This window comes from Tyto alba, unplaced genomic scaffold, assembly GCF_018691265.1.
Source record: "Tyto alba isolate M040663 unplaced genomic scaffold, T.alba_DEE_v4.0 Super-Scaffold_1000006, whole genome shotgun sequence".
NCBI classification, from domain to species: domain Eukaryota; kingdom Metazoa; phylum Chordata; class Aves; order Strigiformes; family Tytonidae; genus Tyto; species Tyto alba.
Window position 1 is genome coordinate 18,775,323 of NW_024881272.1, and position 7,939 is coordinate 18,783,261.

Below are 7,939 nucleotides of genomic sequence, written 5' to 3' on the forward strand. Positions count from 1 at the left end.
AGGGAGCATATCTTCATGTCATCCTCTGTAGGCTCCCAGAGAGGGGGTGGTGTGAACCCCTGGCAAGCTGACAGCATGGGGGGGCAAATTCTCCTGTCCAGTGCTGAGCGTGCTGCTCTTGCTGGCCAGGACACAGAGGAGCCACGATGTACAGGTGAGCTGCACTGCCCTTCCTTCTGCTCTTCCTCCCACACCCACCCCATCAGCAAAGGTATGCTGGAGGCGTGAGAATCTGTGGTGTTGATAGCAGGGGGTGTTTGTGGTGTGAAGGAGATGCCAGGGACATCTCTGCTTTTCAGAGGTTATTCTCCAGCTGATTTAATTTCCACTTTGCCAAAGTGGCGAGCTCTTGTGAAGCTCTGGATCCACGTGGCTCAAGGTAGTCTGACCCACTTCTGCTGAACTGGAACTGATTCAGTAAAAACAGGTCAGGCCACTACGAGCTGCCCCAAGCCCCGCGCGAGTGCCAGCTCCCAGCCACGTTAGCATTTCAGCTGAATCCGTTTGAGCACGAGTCCTCAGAGCAGACTGACACACAAGCGAGGCTGAGCTGGGTGTTGGCATGCAGGAGAGCGGAAGAGAAAATTAACGTTTAGAAAAATCATAATTTTGGCATGGTGGTTGAAACTGACACTAAACAAGAAATTAAAAAATTAAAACACAAAGTATGCTTTCTATTCACTGGCCTTGGGCTCTAGCTCAGGGATAGTCCTTGGAAAGACCTATGAATGCAAGAAAGGAGATGTGGAGCCAGCCTAGTTTGTGTTTTAAACCACCTCATAGAGATGTGGAGGGGTTCAGGCTGTGGCTAAGCTTTCAAAGAAGGCTTTTGCTAGCCCAGAGTAATGTGCAGCAAAGTTGGGCGGGTGGGATTAAAATATGCCCTCACCAAACGTTTGCCTTGAAGATTGGCCGAATAATAGGTACATTGGGGTTTTTCATATTGGTATAAACATCTCAGAAAACAAAAATTATTTAAAAGCAAATGTTGGCAAAAAAAGAGCCTGCCTCTCTTCGCTCTAATACTGACAAAGTATGTCTTTCCCCTTCTCCACAGCTCCTCCAGCAATCAGTGGAACTGTAATTAACCTGAGGGCAGCCCCAGACCGCTGCGAGCACGGCAGGATCAAGGCAAGGGGCAGGGGATGAGCTGGTCGGAGGCTGATGAAGATTTGGACCTGCGTTCCAGAAGAGATGGCTGGGGGGACACGCTTCCCCCTAAGGAGCTGTCGGGTCACACTGACACTGCTGCCTTCTTTTTTCAGCCTGTATCAGTCACCCATATGAGATGGCTCTTTTCATACCATCTTCTCAACACAGGGCTGAGGTTTGTATGGAAATGCTGTCTGTCTGTCAGTGTCCCTACCTGTGCCTGTGGTGGGTGCTCGTTCTCATGTGAACTGCAGACCACTGATTAAATGTGCTCCCACACCACTGGTGAGCAATTGCAGCACACCAATTTGGGCAACCATGTGTTCTCACTGAGCCCTGTTGTACTGTGCAGTAATTAAAAAGTCATGAGTCCCATTTAAATATAGGGCATTCTGTCCTAAACCTCTGAGTGCCTGTGGGTGTAAGCTTGCTCTCCAAGGATGTTCCCTGGTCTGTGTACTTGCACCAGCTTCATCAAAAGGATGTAGGAAATGCCAGATCCAGATATGTGAATTCTATTTGGTTTGGGTTTGTTTTGTTTTGGTTTGGTTTGTTTTTAATACATCACTGATCAGTCCAGGGATGGCAAAAATTAATAGTAATGAGCTAATTACTATACCAGCTGCCTACAAAGAGGCGTCCTGTAGGCAGACTCCTTCTGCCCATTTGCCTTCTGGTTAAACCACCACTCTAGAAATTATAAAACAAAACTTTTTTTTCTCTTTATAAACATCTATCAGCGTCACCTTTATATGGCCCACAGCACCAACACTGCCTAGCTTTTAACTTCTCAAAATCCAGCCAGAATCTCCCCTAGCACATTATAACACATTTTACTAGCTTGAGCAGGGTAAAACACAGCCGTCTCCCCAAATGGATGGCTGCTGAGCTCCAGCAGCCTCCACGCGAGGACGGGCGCGCCATCTGCGTGCCTCCCAACGTCCGAAGCCCGTTCACAACTGCCAGCCCTTTGAAAAGCCAGCCTGTTTCTCTGATTGATTCACTTTTTAATGAACTGGGAAAGCCTGTGAACTTAAACCCTGACACCTCCACCTCCCTCCTTTCCTAGCCATCCCTGCAGCAATGTACTGATTATATTTCAAGTTATTATGGGATTAATACAGCTGCCCCCGGTGCCTCTTTCCCCTGAACTTCATCAATAAAAGTTGTGTATTACTCTTACTCCAGTTAGTTCGGTTTCTCCCTGAATCTCTCCATGTAACCTGTGACGTGTCGGCAAGGCTGGACCATAACAGCCCTTCAAAGCTGCCAACGCTGCTAGCGTTTAAAGCCTACTTGTGTCACAGCCTTGCATAAGCTGTGTGTATTTAAGAGGACCTCTTGAGCTTTGCTGTGCGCTGCATCAGCTCTCTAAATGGGTAGCACATACTTAGCACTATGGAAAATAATGAAATAAGATAATCCACAAAAAAAAATTAAATAGATTGTACCGGTGTCATCTTTCTTTGAATTCACAGTGGAGCTGTAAAAAAATACTCTATACAGGCAAGTTCAGTGGAAGGAGAAAAGGAAGGCAGGGAGAGCAAAAGACCTGGGCACAGAGAGTCCAGTTTTTCACACATAACATTCCTTTATACAGTACAAGCTTTAGGTTTAGGTTTTTTGTTGGTGTTTTGGGGGTTTTTTCTCCCCCCGGGAATCCCATTTTCTAAAAACATCGTTAAAAATGTAATTAACTGGCTTATTCTTTGGAAAGTCTGCAATTGTTTACAAAAGAATTGCCACACAAGCTGCCACCTTCGACTGTGTTGAAGCGGGAAGTTATGCTCTTGTTTACAACTGTGCATCAATTCCACAATATATTTAGTTTTGGTACAAGTTACATATAAAATTCTTACTGAGCTTAATGTTGCAGCAAATAACACATATAGTAAGTGAGTAGGATTTATCACTGGCTGTAATGTCGTAGCATATATTCTAAATATATACGGTGAATGATATATACACACGCACATGCAAACAAAATGGAAATATATTTAGTTTAAGAAGTGATGAATTGTGTTTGCTTTCATTATTCTCATTTTGTATGTAGGAGAACGGAGAGCAAGCACATCCACGAAAAGGGTGGCTGGTTGGGATCGCATCCGTGAAGCAACACCCTCAGCAACAAACAGGTTAGAGGAGAAACAGCACTTTGCTACCTGTGGCACCAGAGCGGGGGGTCCCTCGGGAGTGAGGGGCCCGGTGTGGTTGGTGGGATACAAACAAATCCCATGGAGTCCCGCGATGCTCCCAGAAAGCATAAAACATCTATCCAGCTAAAAAGTCTCTCCCAAGATGTTTTATTTAAACTTCTTTCTTAAAGAAGGAAGTGGCAATTTTCCCCTTTAAATTTTTTTTTTTTTTTTTTTCCCCTTTTGGTCTTTCTCGTAAACTCAGAGGCCAGAAGGCTATGCTTAAATAATTCATCTACAAATTTGCAATATCTTTTTGAACTATAGCAATTAAACAGAAAATAGAAAAATCAGCTCAGCATCCTGTTTGGATGTAATTAAAGGTATAATCTGTTCCATTTGAATACTTCAGTGCTTACCCTTCTTAAAACAACAAATAAGAATAGTAGCTCATTTGCAATATGTTTTTTTTTTTCTTCAAGCTAGCTAAAAAAGACTAACTGATGAAGCAAGAATAATAATTTTTAAATGTGGCATAAGCACAAAAATACCAACTACAGCTTTTGAATGATTGCTGCAGATCCCAAGTCTGATGAGAGTTCAATAACAAGGGTTACAAGCTTTATGGTAAAACACTGAAGTCTTCCACTGTTTGGTATCAGCAGCTTGATATGGCTGATATAATTACCTATCAAATACATCAGTGGAATGAATATCAGAGGATATCCAAAAATATGTAAGTGGGATGCACATCAGCTCAGTCTTTTAGGGGCTGTTTGATCTTAAGGTTTTTTCCTAAGAATAAAAAACAAATACTGCATTCATTGCCCTTTTGTTTTCTGTAAGCAGCTGATGATTTTGCAGCACAATAAAATTAGCCTATTAATGGCTGGCTTATGAGTTTTAGCAGGATTTTTTTTCCTCCTACTGGACATTTCTCCACTGCTCAAAGAAATTGAAGTCAGGTGTAAAGTTAATATCTGCCTTGTTCATTTATTCTTCTGTAAGCAATCAAGATTTCCCCAAAACACAGGGCAATCTCATGTCTTTCGAGAATTAATATAGGCCCTGTTCTCTCAATTTAGTTTAACAAAACAACTGGCATAAGTTCAATGGAGCCAATGATTATTCTGAGAGGTTACGGCGAACCACAGAAGTTGTTAGCGGAAAGCTTGCTTGTAAGATCCCCTAAGAGGAAAAGTATACGGATATTTCAAAAAGTAATTAACAGCATATTCCAACAATGTGAGGAAGAAACATCAGCTGGTTTAGCTGCAAGCGGAACCCGGCTGCATGTGGAGAGCTTCGGCTTGTCCAACAGCCGCCACTCCCTGAAGAGTGAAGGACGGGATGAGCGCCAGAGGGGAGCACTGGCCGCCACCGCTGCGAAAGGCACGGGGGCCTCTCGCCCCGCCAACCTCGCTGTGCCGGCAGCCCGGCTGCCTCCCCCGCGGGCCGGGACCCAACCAGGAGGGGTGACTCTTCTCAAAATGTCCATTTTCTTTCCACTATAGCTTGCTCCCCCCAAAAAATTTCTTTGGGACCAGAATGTCTCAAGCTTAGTTTTGGGTATAATACTAGAGTTTGTAGGACTATTTCAACAAAATTGTTGAGGTTTTTTTGGTTAGGTTTGTTTTTTTTAAAGTTAAATACATAGCAATTAATAAAAAACATCCTAAAAAGCAAAATTATTTTTTAAAGCATTTTTAATCATTCAAAAAAAATCGATTTTAAAGCTCAGCATTTGTAAGCTGAGGTGAACATCTAAAGTAGCAGGGAACAGATTTAAACAGCTAAAATTATTACAAAAATGTAAGAGTGATATTATACATGAGAACAAAATGGCACAATGGTCTACAAGGCCTGTATTAGAACGGTGAATATGAGAGAAGTTTAAGCGCAAATTTTTTGAAAGTTACTCAAACCCTTTTAAAATTTCCAGCCTTCCTGCCTGTGTGCACTTTGCTGTTTGAAAGCCCAGGCCCATTTTAGGACTGGGACTTCAGAGGTTTGAGACCACCCTCAGAGCGTTCCTCAAGCATCACCCTATTACAGGGACAGCTCTTGTTTAAATCACTGGATCTGGATCAGCAAGTGGGTAGCACATACTTAGCATTATTGAAAATAATGAAATGAGCTAATAAAAAAAAAAAAAAAAAAGATTGTGCCAGTGACACTTTTCTTTGAATCCACAGTAAAGTCGCATCTTTTCTGACCTGGCTAAACACGCCACAGTATGGAATGCACAGGCCGTTCCAGTAACTAAAATTCTGCAATTTACTACTTTTAATACAGTAGCACTGCGAGGCCTCATTAGAAAAAAATAAAAATAAAAAAAAATCCAGCCCTTGCGGTGCCAGTCCCTTGCTTGCCCTTCAGTGGACAAGCTAGAGGTGAGCAGGGGCAAAAAAAGGAACATGAGCCACCAGGCAGGACTAAGGCTTACATCGCCAGCTACCATCTTAGATCCCAGTGCCTCCCCCTTGAACTGCGTAGCCTCATGCGTGCCAGAAGCATTTCTGAGAACTTAATGCTAGAACTACTGCTAAAAGAAGCACAACAACGGAACCCAACTTGTTAAAAAATACCCACAGAGGAGAGAAAAAAAATCTTCAACACAGTCGCGTCTGTCTCCAGTAAACAGGACTTTTTTCAGGCCTTGGGCTCAAACATACGACCAAGCTGCTGCGGGTGAATGAATTACTGTCAGCTGGGCCGTTTTCACTCAGGTTTAAGCACAGGCGAGCTACCGGCCATCCGCCGGGGCCGAGAGCCTGCACACGCCGGGCGGTGCGGCCGCTCAGCGGCACGCGGGCCCTCGTGTCGCCCGTTAGCACCTGGCACGGCAGTTTGCTCAGCAGCACTCGTCTGCCCGGCTGGGTCCCACTTCAGGACCAGGACCCCAGCCACGTCACCCCCCAGGGAACATCTCTGAGAGACACGAACCTGTTTCTAAATGAAGAGCTTATCTCATGCATGCCACAGGTGTGATGTCATCCCCTCTGGCGAAGGAATGAGGATGTCTACAGCCGGCGCGGTGCAAAAATGCAGGAACTAAAGTTAACATGTCTCACTCAGACTTTGTTAAAATATGGTGATAATTAAGATATATAATTGCCACTACAAAGTTAATTCCTCTTTGAGTTCTTACAAACAAGTTTTTAATTTGCACCAAAAATTTACATTTCAGATTTCAAGTCAACCACGAATGGCTACAAGCTTGGCAGGGGACCCAAGGCGGTGGCTGGCGGGTTCTGCCAGGCTTGGGGGCAGGAGCACTGTGGCTTCCCGGGAATGTCACGGGCAAACAATCACCAGCAAACCCTGGGTGCACACAGGTAAGACGCTCGGATTGCTTTAAACTGTCTCATCTATTGTACAAGTGTGAAAAATAATAGCCATGTCAGATAAACTTCTGCTTTTTATTAAAAAAAACACCAACAACTTATAAGGTAATTGATTGCTTTCTTCTAGTCTTTTATTAGTTGTGATTAAGGAGGTATAGTAGCCCTGTTTACACAGCTCTAACAAGTCAGGACCTGCAGTACGTTATTGGCTTGCGGCCCACAACTTGCAGTCCATTCTCAACAGAATCAATCTGAAGTTGAAAACATCCCCTGTAGGAAGCGTACACATCCCTGCTTATACAGGAACAGAAAACAGTAATAACTTCAGGTCCTGTAAGTTGCAAGTTCAACTTACAGAGATCAGCCCTGACTTGTCATTGCTCTCAGCATGTTCGTGATGAGATCAGAGTGCTTCACGGAAGACTCATACTTTCAACTTGACAAGGGACATAGGTGAGCATGTTACACTTCACTGTTACTCACAGCTCATACTGCAGAACTAAATCGAGAGCTCCTCACTATTTAACATGCAGTCAAAGCACTGCCAATCTAAAATGGCTGATCAGTAATACTTTAATTGCAGTTTCATAGAAACAAATTGCTATTTAATTGCAGTAAGCTCTTCTGTGGCTTAGGTGGACTGACAATAGGCATACACCTGGCACGAAAAGTAACAAGCAGCGACAATGGTTATCTGGTACTTCATGTACAGGAGGCTCAGGCCGTGAAATCAGACCTGGAACACCTAATTTCATACCGAAGAAACAAAATACTTAAAAATATATGTAAATACACACATAACTGTTCTCATCTGAATTTTTTTTTTTTTATTTTAATAGAGCAGTTCAGAACATAGAACCTTGCAAGAAGCCTCATACTTGACATATAACTACCAGGTAAAGAATTTGAGAAAAAAATTAAAATCTTTTGAAATGCATGGTGGTACTGATACCAAGTCATACTATGCCAGGATGTGTTTGGTTTTGGGTTTTTTTTAGTATTTACACTAAAATTATATAATGCAAATTTTATCATTGTTAACTAGCAGGGGAAAAGGGAAACAAGCTCAGTGTGGTTAATATTCTACAGATGTGACTTAATTTCATAGGCTTCATTTTGGTAAGACATTCTCATTTTATATTTCATAAGATACTGCATAACCTGTTAAAATATTTAAAGATAAATCATGTAGGACTGAAAAGACAGTATCTTGTTGCAAACAGAATTTGGTTTGGAAAGGCTTAATGTCCCACTGCCTGCCAGGATGCGTAAATCTCGTAACTAGACAGCTGGATAGGTAAAAAC

At 42.9% G+C, this 7,939-nt stretch overlaps 1 long non-coding RNA gene across 2 annotated transcripts in view; it reads left to right on the forward strand.

Moving 5' to 3' along the window:
• Positions 1-7,939, forward strand: part of LOC116963528 — a 238,418-nt gene that overhangs the window by 216,667 nt on the left and 13,812 nt on the right. The window contains exons 16-20 of one of the 2 annotated variants that reach the window (XR_004408258.2): positions 32-154; positions 1,058-1,327; positions 3,206-3,287; positions 6,478-6,625; positions 7,474-7,530. This is a non-coding gene — a long non-coding RNA (uncharacterized LOC116963528). The remainder of the gene's footprint in view (positions 1-31; positions 155-1,057; positions 1,328-3,205; positions 3,288-6,477; positions 6,626-7,473; positions 7,531-7,939) is intronic. The other variant, XR_004408259.2, reaches the window with a different exon arrangement.